Source organism: Xiphophorus hellerii, chromosome 2 (genome assembly GCF_003331165.1).
Source record: "Xiphophorus hellerii strain 12219 chromosome 2, Xiphophorus_hellerii-4.1, whole genome shotgun sequence".
NCBI classification, from domain to species: Eukaryota; Metazoa; Chordata; class Actinopteri; order Cyprinodontiformes; family Poeciliidae; genus Xiphophorus; species Xiphophorus hellerii.
This window is the reverse complement of record NC_045673.1, coordinates 8,540,331-8,558,432: the sequence shown is the minus strand read 5'-3', so window position 1 is coordinate 8,558,432 and position 18,102 is coordinate 8,540,331. Positions and strand designations below refer to the sequence as shown.

Here is an 18,102-nt window from a genome sequence, read left to right as displayed (position 1 = left end):
GAAATAGATTCTTTATAGTTGGCTGTTAATTCTTATAATAGCTGTTATACATTTCAAGCAAATATATGTGTAATTTTGCTAATATTTTGTCCATTCAACACATGAAACTGCATGTTATTTGCATAGTTTATTCATTTATTGTAAATAGTCTGCCTGTCATGATGTGTGGAAGTTGTAGTGGATCCACATACAGGTAGACGGGCATGTCAAGTACATTTGAAGATTTAATGAAAATTAAGAAAATACAAAGTTACAAAAACCACAGGGACCCAGAGCAGAACAAAAAATAACAAAACCAGGGAAAAAACCAGCAAGGATATCCAGGAGTATGCGGGATAGACGGGAAGTAACATGAGGAACCAGCAAGGAGTGACTGAGAAAGAGGTCAGTTGAATGCTGAAACAATGGTCCTGGGCTAACTAGTTAACTGATTGCAGGTATGAGGGGAGAGATCAGAAGGCAGACTGAGGAGAGGGAGTGAGAGAGAGAAAGTGGCAGAGGGGGGAAGGGAGTGTACACAAGGGATTAGGAAATTACTCTTAACACTAAAGAACAACTGCACCTAAAAAACCTAATAAACAGAGTAACAAGGAATAACATCAGAAATAAACATAACTAGAAACTAGCAAGGACTGCACTAAAGTAAAATAGAAACAAGAGTGAACAAAGAAACAGACCAAGGTACACCAAATAACAAACAAACCTCAAAACTAAAACTAACACTGCCATTGTTTTTCTATGCACAAATATGTACACTAACTTATTTTTAACGACCCTACTCAATTGTGCATTTTGTTAAACTGAGTATGTCACATTGAAAAACAGTGCAGTCTTATTTTCTTATGTTTTAAATCTGCTCTTAATGTACAGTCTCTTGTTCTTATTTTTTTACCTTTCTGTAAATCTGTGTGCTACAATTCTGCCTGTCACTTTGCAGCTGGTACATCAAAGGATGTTTCTATTCCATGTAGAGTTATTTCTAAGGATTATGTGTTGCCCCCTTTTTTAGACGACTGTATGCATTCCCATTTATTTACTCAATACCCTGAAAGTGTTCTTTGTTAGATGCTCTGTGTCTGCCACAATTAAATCTACTGATGATTGTCTTTCAGAGAAAAGAAAGTTTTCTGTCAACAATTGTTTCAAATTTTTTTTTAAATGGAAATTGTAAAATTTGTTGGTTTAGCTACCACACTCAACTTCTGTTGGACCTATGATTGTTAGACAATTACTGAAAAGTAAAAAATCAAGATTATCGTAAAATAAGCATGCTGGGGGATGTGCTCTGGTGGCGCAGGGGTTAAGCACAACCCACATAAGGAGGCCTTAGTCCTCGTCGTGGCTGTCGCAGGTTCGATTCCCGGCTTGGCGACCTTTGCCGCATGTCTTCCCCCTTCTCTCATTACCCACTTTCCTGTCAATTAACTATCAAATAAAGGCCACTAGAGCCAATAAAACCTTTAAAAAAAATGAGCATGCTGAACTGGGTACAGGTTAAAATTCATAACTAATAAGAAATCAAATAGCAGTTCTCTTTGTGGGATGGATTTCATGTTTTGAACAAAGTTTCCTAGATTGGCTCAGAGATATCTTCCACACAGACAAGCTCAAACTGAAAACCTTATCTGGTAATGTTTCAATAGTTTCTATCAAAATTGAGAAAACTGTAATGTTTCAATTTGCAATGCCATTTGGTGTTTTAAATCAACACAGGGCTATAGGAAGCTTCAGTAATATTTGTCAACAAAATAGCATTTGGGCCCTTGCAAAGCATCAACGGAGAAACCATAAACATTGTGACAAGAAACACAGGAGATGTTGAATAATGAATTAATGCCAAAATAAAAAATAATACATATTTATACTAATTTTAAAGGTCAAATTAGTGCTCTATTTTACTTCAAATACTCTTTTATGGACTGGACTGGTGGGAGAAAACTTCAATGATAGAAAAAAACTAAACAGCTGTTGTTCTATAAACAAAAAGGCATCATTCTGCAAAGGGATTGATTTAGATCTGATGCTAAAGATTTGTAACGACCAATCACTGAAGAAAATATGGTATATCTATAAATCAGATACTGTCCATAACCTGCGATTACTTAATTTCTAAATACTTTGCCACAAAAATATAGAATTTAAGCTTTTATTTGATAAAGGAAATAGCATAAAGAGAAAACTTTAGGCACTATAAATAAAATTGCAACTGGACACAGCTGGATGGACTGAAAAATGCAGAATAAACTTCATTTCTTATTCTTGGTATAAAAGGAAAGCCTTTGGAATTTCTCACAAGTCAGATGTGTTTCCATGAAGGAGAGATTTCATGTCCAAAAATAGTCGTTTTAAATGAACTTTTTGTGTCTGTGTGAAAGCTACATCTCCTACACCCCTCTTTAGATCAGCAGTGTACGCCCACTGCTCGTGTAGCACATTAACCTTCTGGTTCACTAGTCAATGACTGCAAGTGGAATGACCTGCCATCATGATTATTAAATCCGAAATTATGCTCCTGCTGCATTAATGATGCAACCAGGTGATCTCAGTTTAGTGAAAGGAGAGCTCCATCAACTGGATTTGCATCAAAGATGAATGCACTTTTTTCTCCTTTTCTGTTGCCAGCTCAGTCTTTCAAACGTCCTTGAATCCACTTGAACAAAATAAATCTACTTAGATTTAATGCATTAAAAACATTTAAAATGCATGTTGTAGTGCCAGGCTGATGGATACAGACGTATCTGTATTTTCAGTGAATCCAATAATTTATTTTATAATTAAGATGTTATAGATAATCACTGATAAAATTACATAAATGTTTAGGGTGTACAAATTTATATCGTCTATAATGTCAGAATGTAATGAAACGAATGGTGGCTAAGAGATTGTTAAATTTAACTCTTTTGGGTAGTTTGTAACCTTCTCCAGCTGGTTAAGCATTACTATCTTTTTTGCTGAACTGTTTCTTAGCTCTTTTTTCCTATGTATTTTTGTGCAACACTACATTTTAACCAACATGTTATAAAAATTACTAGTTCTTTAAATAAAACCTGAATAATTCACGCCAACTGACATCCCTTGAAATGACAACATGGTATCTTAGTTCATCTTCCAATTACCTGCTCATCTTTTAGAAGTTGATGTTTATCTTGCCTCCTACAAGCACTTAATTTTTTTTTCTTTAATAGATTGTCATGTTACAATTGTGTTCAGGCTTTTAGCTTACAATGGTTATAATTACTACAATGTCTAATGTCAAGAAATATGTAAAAAGCATGAAAGAAAGGGAGCACAATGAAGCACAGAACACAGCCAGAAGTCACAAAACAGAGATGATGTTACCAGTGTCGTATTTAGGAGGATGTGGGCTCCTGGACTACAGCTAATTTATGGGCCCTGTTCACAAAAACATTTTGGGAGATGTAAATAAAAATGATGGTTATGTTGTGTATAACATGATGACAACCTGCATCATTTTGAAGTTTCCAAAACCAGAAAAAAAGCAATAGGTGTAAGTGGTATAAAGTGTAACACTAGTACAGTACACATAAAAGTCCTTTGAACACATATATGCACAAAAAAGTTATTTGCAAGTGGAAATACGATTATCAAAACCAAAATTCAGTCTATGCTTGTAAAACTACTTATTAAAATTAAAAGTTTAAAAGGAGTAACCTAACCAGCAAAACCAAATCCTTTTGCTCTAGAGATTCACATAAAGCTTCAATTGCATGACTTTCACTTGGTAGAAACTTCAGAAGGAGCTCCTGAGAGTGTCCTTCAGGTGACACATATCTTAGGATGAATGTAAGTTGAGCAACATGTGCAATATGTAAAGTCGAGTTAACTGACATTGAGAAGTTTTTTGTCCATTTTCACTTTTCTGACTGTTTCTGATAAAACACAATTACTCTTTAGTGGAATGAAACTGTCACGTTTTAGGAGAATGATACGGAGGGGTGCCTGCACCAGCATTGCAATCAAGGAGTGGGAAGAATAAATGTAACCAGCTACAACCGACCACTGATTGCCATTTTTCTCTATGTAAATGTGATAGATTTTTCTCTATCACATTTTAGAAAAATGTGATTGAGTTTCTTATCCATCACTGAAAAAAGGTTGGTGTGACTTATTTTTTTGCTTTTCTGGTTATAAAAATGCTCAAAATGCTCTTAGAGCCTCTCAGTACCTTCTTAATGCTGTCAAATTAGCATTAAATATTAAACTTCACTGTCTAAAGATCAGTGAGCTTTAGACAGAGGTAAAGCTCACTGATCTATTTCTGTATACCCACGCCATGATGGGTACACATGATCTGGAGCTGATCTTCTTTGCCAGACCATCACTATCTTTTGGAGCTACGGCTTGACTTGGCTTGTATTGCTAACTCCCTTGTTTCATTATCCTAGGGCAAGAAATATTTCAAACAAAATATTTTTAGTGAATGAGAAGAGGTCTACTCTCCTCATTTTCGCAAATCTCACCCACTCTCCTTACATAGCACAATATTTCTGGAAACAAATTGTGCTCTTAATCCCTACCACTAATTGAATAACTTTTGTCAGAAATACCTTTTAAAAACCCAACAATTTTCAGTTTCCAGCAATAGGCATCATATTTCATTAAAGTAAATTTCAGTTGTAGAAACCCAAGGATCAAAAAGTTTAGAAAAATGTGATTGACTTTCTTATCCATCACTGAAAAAGGTTGGTGTGACTTATTTTTTTGCTTTTCTGGTTATAAAATATGATCTCATTAACTACATATAAATTATTATATACATTTTATTTCATTATATTTAACTGGTCTTATATACTACGGGACCTGTTATCAACTTCAGTTGATCATTTTAATTCTGAATAATTCAGTTTGCATGAAAATATCCTTAAATTCTGTACAGCCTTCTTGCATTCTGAAAGCCTTTCTCAACGTTCTAAACCTCTTTTCTCTCAATTTTCATATAGCTGTGGCCAGCAGAAGGGCCTGATGCTGGAGCTGAAGATGCCTCTTATTTGTGCCCCAAAACTTAACCTCTTTGTGCAGGTTTGAGTGTGAAAGCATCACCTGCAAGGTGCAAGAAGAGATGGGACGCTCCACTAAGCTGGTGTATTATTCATGAGTCACTCCTGTTGAGAGGGCTGTTCTTCAGCATCTAAATCCCGGCTGTGGTTCAATCTGTGCTCTATTCAGTTTTCTGACTGCTGGCCATTGATCACAAGCAAGGTAACCAATGCTGAACAGGTACGGGAGCTTTATGGTAGGGAGCTTGAATCACATCGCTGATAGAACAAAGATCCATCAGCAGATGCTGGAAATGGTCCAAGTTTTTCTGCTGCAGCTGATCAGGGAAGCTGAGAGGAGATGCATCTTGGGCTTTTGGTAAACTGTAGAAACAGCATGTGGCTGAGATGAGACGCTAGTATGGTGAATGTCACATATTGATTAAAGCACCAGCTGAAAAGAGGGCATGGCTTTCCATGCATTTCCATGTCTGAAACAAATTTCATAGAAAATATCCGCAGTATCAGGAAGGATAAAAAACAATCCTGTAGTAAGGTCTGTCTGTGAAAGGTGCCAGAGGCAAGTATCACCTTCTAATGGGCCTCATAATATTAATGGACAGTTGAGCACAGTGAATCATTTGTCAACCTTAATCGTCTATCTCACATCGAGAGCATAAATGTGACAAGACCACAATACTTTCCCGTCTGGATGTGTCAGGATGATGATCATCAGGCTGCAGAATAACTATTTAATACGACATGTGAATCATTATTATCATATCTGTCAGCCCACTGAGATGTGGTCTACATCCGCACTGACAACTTTCATAACAATCTGTGACCTGGAGACTTAAGTCAAGTCATAGACAAAAAAAATCAAGTCAGTTTGTTATCATGTTTTTAATGTTAGTTTTCTAAGAAATCTTCAAAACACAGCTGGCAGTTAAACAAAAAAAGTTTTTTTCTTTGAAATTCTGTAAATATACGAATCATGCCTGTTCAATATCTGTTCCCTGTGGCATTCCACCTTGTTACATGTAACTTAATTTACAAACGCATTTGTTATATGCTTTTTTTAAATTTTATTTTAGGTGTATATTATTTGGACTGTCACCTGGTGTGAATTTAATGTCAGTCTAGCCACTGAGGTATTTTTTTCTGAAAAAGACTTTGGTGTGTCCTGTACTAATTTTCCACATTTTAAATTTGACATCTTGAAGGTTTTCACTTTAACTCAAAGAAAAATAAAACCCTTTCTATAATCTAACTAATAAATTATTGCCTTTTTTATTTCTAAGAAACTTTTAAAAGTGAATCAGATTCATTTTGAGTCATTTTCTCAATGTCTCAAAATGCTCTAAGAGCCTCTCAGTACCTTCTTGATGCTGTCAAATTAGCATTAAATATTAAATTTCAGCATGTTTCTGACAGGACCATATTTCAATTCTCTGCTTCTTCTTAGTAACCTCAGTACTCAGAAAAGAAGATTAGCAATAGTCTCTGATGTTTGAATAATTGATCAAATCATTTTTAGACTCCACACTAATTAGTAGTTAAAGCTCATATGCAAAGCCAAAGCAGGGAGTAAACTATAAGCGAAAAACATATAACCGATATGGAAAATGGGATTTTGCTGTCCAAGGCACAATGTTGAATAATAGCCTTATCAACAAAGCACAACACATCACAGCATGCTGAGATCTTATCACAGCTCATTTCCTCAGTTCATCCTGTGTTTCCAGCAGAATATGCGTTGTTCCCATCTCCTTGCACTGCTACCAACATCCTATAAATGTTAGAATACTCAGGTGCTCTGGCAGGGGTCTTTTCTGAAGACAGGGATGAGGAAAGTGGCATGGGTAAGCACATGCATCAGCAGTATTAGCAAAAAGTCATCAAACTCCCACAGGGGACGTGCTTGTCATTAAAACAAACCAGAAAAGAACTGATCAGTGCATTAATCAGGGATCACCCGGGTGTCCATGGCGGGCTGTAGTCCATGGCGCTCCTGTCCTGGGCTGCACCTGAGGGAGGGCGGTGGGGGATTAACGTAGCTTCCCGCTGCATCTTCAGTATCTGAAATCTGCCTGAGCTCATCATTTCTGTGCCTCGCTAAGAGACCATGGCTGGATATCAAGCTCAGGCAATCTATTCCTCCGCAGAGTGTTGGCTGACCAGCATCAATGCCATGCATTGTCAAATTATTAATTAAATGCATGCAAGCATAATCAGATGCAGACACAGCCAGACCTCTGGGACAGCAATTGAAGCAGAATCTAAATTGCAAACGTCTTGTTTTTCTTTTTTTTGGTGTGTGTTCTTTTTCAATGCCAGCCAGCTAAGCTGTTTTAAGGAGCAAAACCGTGTGGCTTTTAAAATTTAGCATCACTTTGCATTCATTCAGCTATGTTGTGATGCAAAACATGCACAACCATGACTTTGCTTTGATGATCAACACTCAAAGGAAAATTTGTGCTAATTCAAAAAACTTGTTTGTTACAAACGTTTGCTGGTTTTCCGGTCAAAAAAACCCTACACCCCTCAGGCGATGCATAAATTTGTCTACATATATGGGACAGATGAGATGCAGGTGCATGCAGTGCTATATATTGTTTTCATTCCCTCTCTACAGTTCAAAATGTAAATGCCACAGCTTTCAGAACTAAAGAAAAGTCTGACTCCTGCCTCCGAATATTTCATTAACTTTTGCTAATGTAGTTGCTATGGCTCCAGGGTATTTGCTGAATGCTCATAGTACTTTTGCTGAAATAATAAGATCTATCAGTCACTGCTGAGCAAAAACAGCTTCATTTGCAGAATAAAGGTCATTCTCGCTGTTACTTTTGAGAAAATCTGACAGAGAACGGTACAGTGTTCAAAACACACCAAACTAGAAGAAACTACTCTGAAATATTACAGTCTATTGAGGTGTTCACATGTAATCTGGAAAATCAATTTCATATTTACAGGTGTGTCATAATACATTAGAATGTCATTGATAGGTTACTTTGGTAATTTTGGCTGAAGCAGTGAAACTTATTTTACAGTGATTTCTCATCTAAAGTAATATATTTCAAGAATTTAATTCTATTCATTGTGATGTTGTGATGGCTTACAGCTGATAAAAACTCAGAATTAATTTCCTCAGAATATTAGAATACTGCATAAAAGCAAGAAAAGGGGATTTTCAACACAGATTTGTTGTGCTGTAGCCCTAATTGCCAACACCATCATATTGGAGAATGCTGACTTGACAGAGGTAAAAACATAAAAGGTCAGAAGCTGGTTGTGAAAATAGTGTTCTATCCATGCACTCAACTTTCATTAATCGAAAGTTGAGTGGAAGAAAAACATGTGGTATTAAAGGTGCAAAACTGGCAGGAAAAGCCCAGAGTCTGAAGGAAGAGAGGAGAGCTGTTCATGTTTCCATCTGCTCAAACGCTTATGGAGTTGCTGATTGCATTTTCTTCTTCTTCAGTCGGGACTTGGCTCCTTTTCACACCACTAACAGTACCAATGCTAGCTTTAATAATCATAGTATCGCTGTACTTGATGGGTGGATATACCAGCCTGACTCACCTAAATCCCACAGAGAATTTATGGAGTTAAGAAAAGATGAGAGACAGCAGAGCAGACAATGCAGATGAGCTGCAATAAAGAACCTGGTTCTTTTAACGCCTGGTTCTTTTAGTCTGGTTCTTTCAACACCACAGACTCCTCCATGCTGCACTGATGCAGTGAATTAATGCGAAAGGTACCCTGACGATTACTGTACTGTGCATAAAGCATTATAGTACATGAATGTACTTTTCGGTATTTCAAAAATACTTCTTTTTTTTTCCAAGAAACCAAATTATTGGGTTCCATTAATTGTAAAGCATAATTCTAACACAATTTACAGATATCTGGAAAATATCACTGTTTATAATAAACCAATTCAATATGTGATAACATTTTGAAATAAATTACTGATATATATCAACTTTTCAATTATATTAAAATCCATTGACATGTCCTAGTACAATGCTGAAATGACTTTTTCAGCTTTGCCCTTGCAAAAAAATTAACTCAATTCTAATAGTAAAAATTGTAAAATGTCAAAGTCATTCTGGGAGCTCTCTGTAGGAGAAACTGCTGGGGGCGAAGCGGGCTTAAGGGAGACAATATCTTTAAACATATACGAGGTGCTGGCAAGTGTTTTCAAATCCTTTAAATCGTAAGAGATGAAAAGACTACTGAGCTTCTGTCTGAATTAGGTGCTGATCAAACATGAATTGCATGTATTAAAAAAAGAAGGAAAATACTGGCTTGCATGTGTCAAACAGAAATCTAAAATTGTGAACCGTTTTCACAGATTTCGTCTCTAAATTACCACGTGAACGTGAAGGATCCAATCCCCACACCATGGAAAGCAATTTTCCCTGTTTTTCATTAGAAGATGTTCTGGTGAAGTAAAAAAAGCTGTCAGCCTTTTACAGGCTCCCTCTTTCATTAATCAGCACTAATTAAACATATTGATTAAGCCAAACATAGGGATTTCCAGCTGAAAGGCTTTACTAGACAGTAAAACATCCACACACACACATGCACACACAAACCTTCATAAAATTCATGAGCAACCTTTGCACTCTTGTAGGATCCATTCGTTTGGGATAGCTCAGAAAAGTAAGACAGAGGTGTCTGCTCACTTCTCATTAAATAATGTCATAATTCACGTCTCAATGGCAAATTTTGTCCTTGGCTCTCTCCTGAGAGAGCTGAAACCGCTGAAGCCGAACTGAGTATCAATTTGCTTTCACCATCGATGAGGGGGAAAAAAAACAACAAAAAAAGATGTTTGAAATCACAGTTTCAACCTCAAAGGATCACCAGGTGGTTTATAGCAACAACCTGCAAATCACAAGATTTAATGAAAAGTCACTTTTCCTGAGGGGTTGGGTTTAAAGCTGCAAGTTACTTTACAGTGTGACCAAATGCATGCTGTGCCCCGGCAGACCGAATGAAAGGCTGCCTGAGGTTCCAGAATAGGCTTTCATTATAAATAATCCAACAATTCAAGGAAAATAGGGTCGCGTTAATTTGGTGCTCATTTTTTTTAATACTGATGAAACTTTAAAAAGTGTAAAAATAAAAAGTTAATTGAACACGATGAAAATTATTTTATCCGTTATCACACAAATCCGACACTGCTCTCAAAGGAAAGAGTAAAAAAGAGTTTGGTGGTGTGACAATTTTTCAGATAAAATTTCAAGAGAATAAGAACACGCATTGCCTTGTTAGTTTTTAATTAGGGACTGTGGAAAATAACTTTACTGAAACACAAATTTTGATAAGCATGATGTCAGGATTGTTTATGAGGGGTAAAAAGAGGGAAAACAAGTATTTTATTAAATAAAAACTTCACAAAAATTAGGAGAGAATTGATGTTCCACAGTAGTTGGCTCTGAAAGTACTGAACTGAAAAACCATTCAACGAGCCAGAGAGCACAAAAATGTAAGAAATTAAATTACTTTAATAATTGATTTGAAACTGTTGTGACAATGGGATTGCTCATCTAACATCTTAATACAAAGGCAAACAATATTTAAAAGTTAAACATTAGTTTCGATAATGTGAATTATTTATTTGGATTTCTGTGGATGTTTTTTGTTTGCCTAGTTATGTGGGGAGGGTGAGGATGAGGGAAACCAAACAATAAATCATTAAAGACTAAGAATGTTTATCCAGAGTAGTTAGAATCCTACTTATTTATTTAAAGCGCAGTTATTTAAAACATTCTTTTTTACAACAACAACAAACATTACACCAATGCACATGCAAAGCGTCACTCTCAGGGTCAAAATGAAACCTGCATGGCTGTAGTGCCGAGAAGCATTAGCGATGAATGACTTCATGACAAATTGCTATAATGCAGAGAGCCCATGCAGAGCATGTGCTGTAATATATGCAGCTCAAAGAGGGCCAAACAACACTATCTGCAGCAGTGATTCTGATTGCGTGGGTGTGTGTGTTTATGCACGTTGTTTGCATTTAGCTGAGATTTGGTTTAAAGAAAAAAAAAGCATAGATTTTACAAAGGGCCGTCTTGGGCTGTTTATTTTTTCCCACAGAGGGACTCAGTCGCTGTAATGATTTCATTATCACACAGTGGTGCATGTCTGCTCGTTGGAGACTAATGCAAGTTTAATCAGCTGCTTCAGCTTGAACTCTATTGTCATCTAGTGGCTCAGAAATGACATAGCATGTCTCATTTTTAAATCCAAAATCACCGCTTATCCTGTAAGTCTTAGAAAATAAAGCATTTATTTAATCAAGATTTATAAATTAAATGGACATAAGAAAATGTCCATTTAAACAATCAATACGTGATAGAAAATGGAAATTTAAGAATCAACCAGATTCACAAAACTTCTCAGAAATCCGGAAAGCACACAAAAAGATAACAATAAAGCAGCTCGGATTAATTATTCACCCTGCAACACATTTCAGACACGTCAGTCTTCAGGGGCTCCAATTCAGCTTTTATATAGCATAAACATATCTTCAAACTAATACTTTTCGTGGCAGAGATGACTGAGAAGCAAATGAAAACATCACATCGGCGAGCACGCTGCAATAGATTTTTAGGACTCTCTGGGATGATACAGCCTTTTCCTCTGGCAGAGAAAACACATTTCCAGGGATAGACTCGCCAACAGTCTAATCAAATAGAAAGCTAAACCAGCAGCAGCGCCAAAAAAGACTGCACTGCAAGTTTATACGTGACATCGGCTAAACGACAAAAAAAATTGAAACAGATTCATCTGAGCGATGTTTGTCACACGCTGGCAATGATGGGACCGCCGCACATCATCAGTCTCCTCTTTTTGACTTATTTAAGCTCGGTTTTGGGACAAAAAGGCATTTAAACTCACCGTCGTTCGAGAAACCTGAAACTGCAAGTTGTCGCCCCACAGAACAGTAGAAATTAGTGCCTCCACTGCTCGACACGGAGCTCCATATGCCGAAAGTGGGAGCGCAGGTAGTTTGTGGAGTTCAAACTGAACAGAAGTCAGGTGTGAGTGAGCGCCTCCGCCTCCTCCTCCCAGCTCTCTCTCCTCTCCACGGGGGGAAGCGCGGCCCACTTTAAACTCTGCTGACGTCATAGGTGCGGATGCTACCCCCAACACCCACCTCCATCCATCAACCCCACACCTCCACAAACACACCCACTGTCCTGTCCGGTAACACTCACTCACTCAACGAGACTGATAAAACAAACTGAAACCAGTTGGTGTACGGATCTGCTTACATTTTATTTTAACAGGTTTTAAATGTCTGAGTAGAACACAAGTGAAATCCATTTCATCCAGTTAAAGGCGAACTTCCTTGCTCCAACACTGAAAATCTGTCTTCACAAGTCGCATGACATAATTTTTTAACATTTACTAAGTTGACATGTTAATTCATAATACACCCCATATACAGTAAATATCAGTCTTGCTATTCTCTGCTGGACACCAGCCGAGATGGCCTTTACAGTGAACCAATATCTAAAGGTGAATTCTAATTAATAGCAAATACTCTTAGAATAAAACAGTCAGAAATAAATATGCATGCTTAAAATATATATACAGTACTTTTAGTGACTAACAATACTCTAAAAAGGTGATTTTGACAGCTTGGTTGAAACTGGAGATACTTGTTGGTTTGTGATTAAGTTTAAAATGTAAGAATATATCTCAATAACAAGTTTTAAAGTAAAACAACCATAACTAACCTGTGGCAGTCATTGCAAATGACATGATTAGGAAACCTAGGCTTGCAGGCAAGCCTCCCAAAACATTATCTCGTTACACAATTGATATATTAAGCATTACATATAGAAAATAAATTGCAAAATTAAATAGAAATAATTGAATGGCTGATATTTAATATCCCCTAAAGTTTCAGTTTATAGTGAACATTGGAAAACACTTTTAAAAAGTTTAAAGTCTAAAAGTGTAAACTCTACAACCTGTATATTATTAGATACTTGGTCTTTTTTTGTTGTTTTGCATCCATCAAGGATCATTTATGTTCTTTTCAGACATGTCTAAAATATTCAAAATTATATGGTGTAAAAGTAGGCAAATTGCCTGGAAAGACTAAATTATTATAATTAAAAGCTATATATTTCCGCAAGAATGCACACTTCAAGTTCTCTGTGATCCCTGAACGAAAGATCAAGCAGCATAAAATCATTCACATGTACTGACACTTCTCTGCCTGCGACAGGTATGTTAACGTGTAAAGACAAAGTTATTAGATGTATCTCTGTCCGTCCGTCCGTCCTTCTGTACATGGAGTAGAGCAACATCATGCCTTGTAATCTGGATGGGTTGACAAGATTCCCATATCGATTTTCCTCATGAATGATTACCCTCAGCAGGATTTATGCTTTTGCATTGATATTTAACGCCAACTGAGGTTGGTGAGTGACCCAGCAAGCAGTTCCAGATTATACAATAACAAAGATACCTAAAAAACATCTTATTTTAAATTATTTGACATTTTGTATTAACACTAAACACATGCGCAAATATGTTTTAATCCGTATCTCAGGAGGCACAGTAGCCATTAACTTCCACTCTTCCATCCATCCATCCATCCATCCATCCATCCATCCATCCATCCATCCATCCATCCATCCATCCATCCATCCATCCATCCATCCATCCATCCATCCATCCATCCATGCATTGGAAGGACATCCAGTCTTCATATAGAAAGATCCCAGATCCAGACACTGAAGCATCATGCAGCCAGCTGTAATATCAATAAAACAACACATTTTTAATTGTCTTTTTGCCTTAGTAGTTAAAAATGTATCTTTGCATGTGCGTCTAAACATGTTTTGATACACTCAGCCTGCGGAACTGAACAGCACAAGAACAAATAATAGCAAAAGGATTAGTTAGTATAGATGTAAAATACACCAATGATCAAGACTAAGCATGATTCCAATAATGTTTACCACAACGGCTTATCATTAAATTTTTAAAACTTACTACCTCAGGGTGATGACCCTGATTAAAAAAACGAACACAGTCTCTTTAAACAAAAGGTTTGATAATTTATTCTTTCCTTCCAATTTCCATTTCTTTTGCAGTTCACCCCCAAACAGAGCACCATTAAATGACCCCAAGATTGTCGTTCCCCACTTAAAAGCAAAGTTGGCTAGTTCGTAGTTCTAAAAATAGGAGGCCACTAATTCACAATAATGGTAAAGTGTCAGATCTGTTTTTGACCTCTCCTTCCAAGATACCTAATGACTGCCTGACTGAATTGCCTTGGGACTTTTGCAAGGCAATTCAGTCAGGGGCAAGGATACAACCTGCCCCAAGTGTTCACATCATCAGATGATGTCAATGAAAGACTCATGTTACATAGCTCTAAGCATAAAAAAATAAGCTGATTTCTTGGAACATCAAGACCTTTCACATTTTTGAATAATATCTCATTTTTGATGTGTTTCTAGTATGAATAGTGTATGTTTACTGGTATCAAGGGTGTAGCATTAAAGAGTGTGATTTACTTTTCCCTTGACATTGTCATCTCATTTCCTTTTTTACTTTCATTGTTCAACAAGCCAATTCTTCATGACTCCTCAAAAGTGGTCAGATTATTATTATCTGAATTAATCATAAAGAATATTGAGATGTCCATATTAGTTTCAGTTTAAAGCGTTTTGAATAAAGAAACACATGAAGCTGCACCAGTGTGCACAGTAAGTAATATTTTTATTGGGTTACTGCTGCAATATTTGAATCATACTTGCTTTGATTTTCTATTAATGGTACATAACGCATAAGGTCTGAGAGCTGCAATGTTCACTTTGTAGAATTTTTCCAAAAGTTCAAAGAATGAGTGACAACCTCACGATGAAATTGTGTGAGATACAGGGTCAAAGGTGTAGGAAGATGTTGAAATATTACTTACCTAAGCCATTGTATTTTCCCATACCACTGAAGCGCAAAGCAGATATGCAACAGAGTGAAATGAGTGTTAGTAATGTTATTATTGAGTCATTGCTGCAATGTTAGAGAGGCATTTGCATAAATTCCTTGGTCGGGATGCATATCTGGAGAGTATATGCTCTCTCTAAGTTGCATAACTCATGTATAATTTTTCTAAGACACCCCCAAAATTCTCCCTAGTATGCATAGATGCATAGACATCAGAGCATTTTTCACTTAAAGGTGATGCATAGTTTTACATCAGTCACACACAAAACATATATTCAATAATGTCACACGGTGTAGTTTTTTCGGAACATTGTCAGAGCAGCATGAGATTAAATTAAGTAAGTAAGAAAACAAATATAAAAACATACTGTCAAAATGTGCCCAGAAGCCTAAAATATAAGTAAATTCAGTTTGTAACCTTCTAGCAGTAAATACCCGTTGCCTTTGGTTAGTGCTGCACAAATTTCAGGCTGTTGCCCTTAATGTTTAACCAAAACTTTTCTATCACCAGCACTAAAACAGGATGTCTGGTATTTACAAGGTTCTTTCTTCTGGCCACATATATATGAGTGTTCAATTTTTGTTTTTTCACACCTTATCAGAATGTGTTTTCAGCCACATTCAGTGCATGCATTCCTTAGTGCACTGCTATTGGCCCTTTTCCAGATGAACTATATCTGCCCAAAACTTGTTTTTATTTCTGTCTTTTCTTATTGAGTTATCTCACAGAAACAGAAGGGCACAGCTCCACCTTCCACCACCCGCTATTGGCATAACAACATTGCGTTTTGTTTGCCATATGATTTTCCGAAACTATGGAAAGAATTAAATCACTAGTCTAAGTTAGTTGTTTTTATATTTCATTTCTTTATGTCAATTGCGCATAACAGGAAGCTTTATAAAGATATGCATTTGTCTTTATAATCGTTAAAGCAATAAAAAGTTTAGGTTCATACCTGAATCTTGCAGAGGACACAAACCAGTTAGTGAATTTAATGAAAGAAAAACAGCATCAGGCACTTAAACATTAAATCCACACTAGCTTGACTGTGGAGAAGCTCTTTAAAACTGTAAGAAGCTCCAAAATAATAATCACAAACTTAGATTTATATGACAGTGAATGAGTAAAGCCCCATACCATTGTATGGGAGTCCCTTACAATGGTAGAATTTGTGCCTCTAACAAATTTAGATGTTTGTGTCTCCAAGTACTGGCTTTTCTTCTTCTCTGTCGGCGCAGCTGGCTGCTGTTATCTACTACTTCAGAAGCTGCCTTTGTGGCCTGCTGTAATCCCTGACCACAGATCCCCAGCTCCCCAAACAAAGTAGTGGCGGATGAAGCAACAAATCCAACACATCAGACAAGAAGTAGTGCATTCTGGTTTTCCAGCTCGGCTGTACATCCTTCACGAGTGTTTCTGAGCCTTTTATGTCTTGTTGCTGGTATCCTCATGGAGCAACGGCGGCTGAAAGAAAGAGCAAATAGACTCTTACTGTTAAAGAGTGGTTAAGACCTCATCAAGCAGTAGATTAGTGTTACCTAAGCATTAGTTTGGTACAAATTATGGTACTCTGATTATCAGAAGGATCTTGGGTTGTTTCTTGGGTTTTCCTGGGTTTATTGATAATTTTTCCCCTATGTCTCACCCTAAAGGGGTGATATTATGTATTTATTCAGATAGTCAAGTAACTATGTTACCTTCAGTTGCTATAAAAAATAATGTATATGCAATGATCGTTCTTTAGGCCATTTACAACTGTTCTTAGGTGCTTTGAACTAAGAAGCAGTTTGATAAGCTCAGCAGACTTACAGTCCCACCATGCGTTTGCTAATTGCTGCTGCTAGTCTGGAGGAGCTAAGTGGGGGAGGGCTGGGGTAGAGGTGCTCTGTGAGGTGGAAGCTTGACTGGATATTGCTGCACAAGAGAGGAGCTTTGTGGAAATAGGCTATGCTTTGTGAGACCAAGCACTTAAGCACCCCTGAATGGCTGCCACGGGAGATTCAAGGACTTCTCAAACATGCATGAAAGAATCAAATAAACACTCCAGGTATATAATTATGAGCGAATAACAAGCCATGATATAAAGCTCAAAAATTTCACATAACACATAATACCCCCCCCCTTAAGTTATTCTTTGTTTTGATTTTACCAGCCTTTTTCTGTTTTAATTTAGATCAGTTCGTTCTCAGGTTTTTTTTAGTACATGTTTATTCCTTGCGGTTCTTTATTATTTATTTAATTAGAATTATGCTTCTCTTATTTATTCACTCCTCTTTGTGATAGCTTCTATGATTGGAAGGATGGGGTTAAGAGCTACAGCCAGGTGAGCTTGAAGAAGCGTTTTTTTTCCCCAATGACATGCACCAACCTTTGGAGATTTATTTTTACTGTATTGTTGTAACACCATATTCTGTGCTGGGGAGCATTATGTTTTAAGAGAGGGATTTATGGGTCTTAGGCTGCCATGTTATAGACTTTAGAATTATATATTTTCTGATAAAAGCTTTTCCATTTGTCTTTGGTGCCTTAATTGAGAAAGAAACAGAAAACAACACTCCACTAAGTGAAGGATAAAGAAGTAGTGTAGAAGTGAGAAATGTTAGCTGCTGGTAATTGAACATTGTCCTTAAAGCAAGCTCTGTGAGCCTTTTCTCAATGTTTTTGTGCTACCAGAGTTAATACTGAATGAATTGGCAGTGGACAGGAAAATCATCTACATGCAATGCTTAATTCAATTTAGTTTATATAACATTTATTCACAACAAATACCATCTCAGGTCATTTCACATATAAATCAAATTATGTTCAATTTATTTCAATTACACCCTTCTTTCAAATGTAAAATTGGTTTATTACAGACCACACACACCATTGAAAACATGAAACACAGTCTAAACAAATATGTCTTATTTTTTGTGATTAGAAACTAACAAAAAAGGAACCTATAAATAAAGATTGAGAAATATTGTTTTCCTTTTCTACGATCTGTTACTGATTGAACAAACACAAGATGAGTTTTCTCCTATATAATGCTAGTTAGGAGTTGAATTTCATATAAGTTTTGATCTTTTAGCCATATCAAAATTATCCATTAAAATATGTACGTTTACAAAT

At 36.6% G+C, this 18,102-nt stretch overlaps 1 protein-coding gene across 5 annotated transcripts in view; it reads right to left on the bottom strand.

The window, feature by feature from the left end:
• Positions 1-12,109, bottom strand: part of megf11 (multiple EGF-like-domains 11) — a 104,691-nt gene extending 92,582 nt beyond the window's left edge. For 4 of the 5 annotated variants that reach the window (XM_032548747.1, XM_032548754.1, XM_032548758.1 and 1 more), the window contains exon 1: positions 11,916-12,108. The gene's annotated coding sequence lies outside the window, so the exon portion shown is untranslated. Of the gene's footprint in view, positions 1-11,915 lie in introns of all 5 variants that reach the window. The other variant, XM_032548775.1, reaches the window with a different exon arrangement.
• Between the last annotated feature and the right edge of the window lie 5,993 nt (positions 12,110-18,102).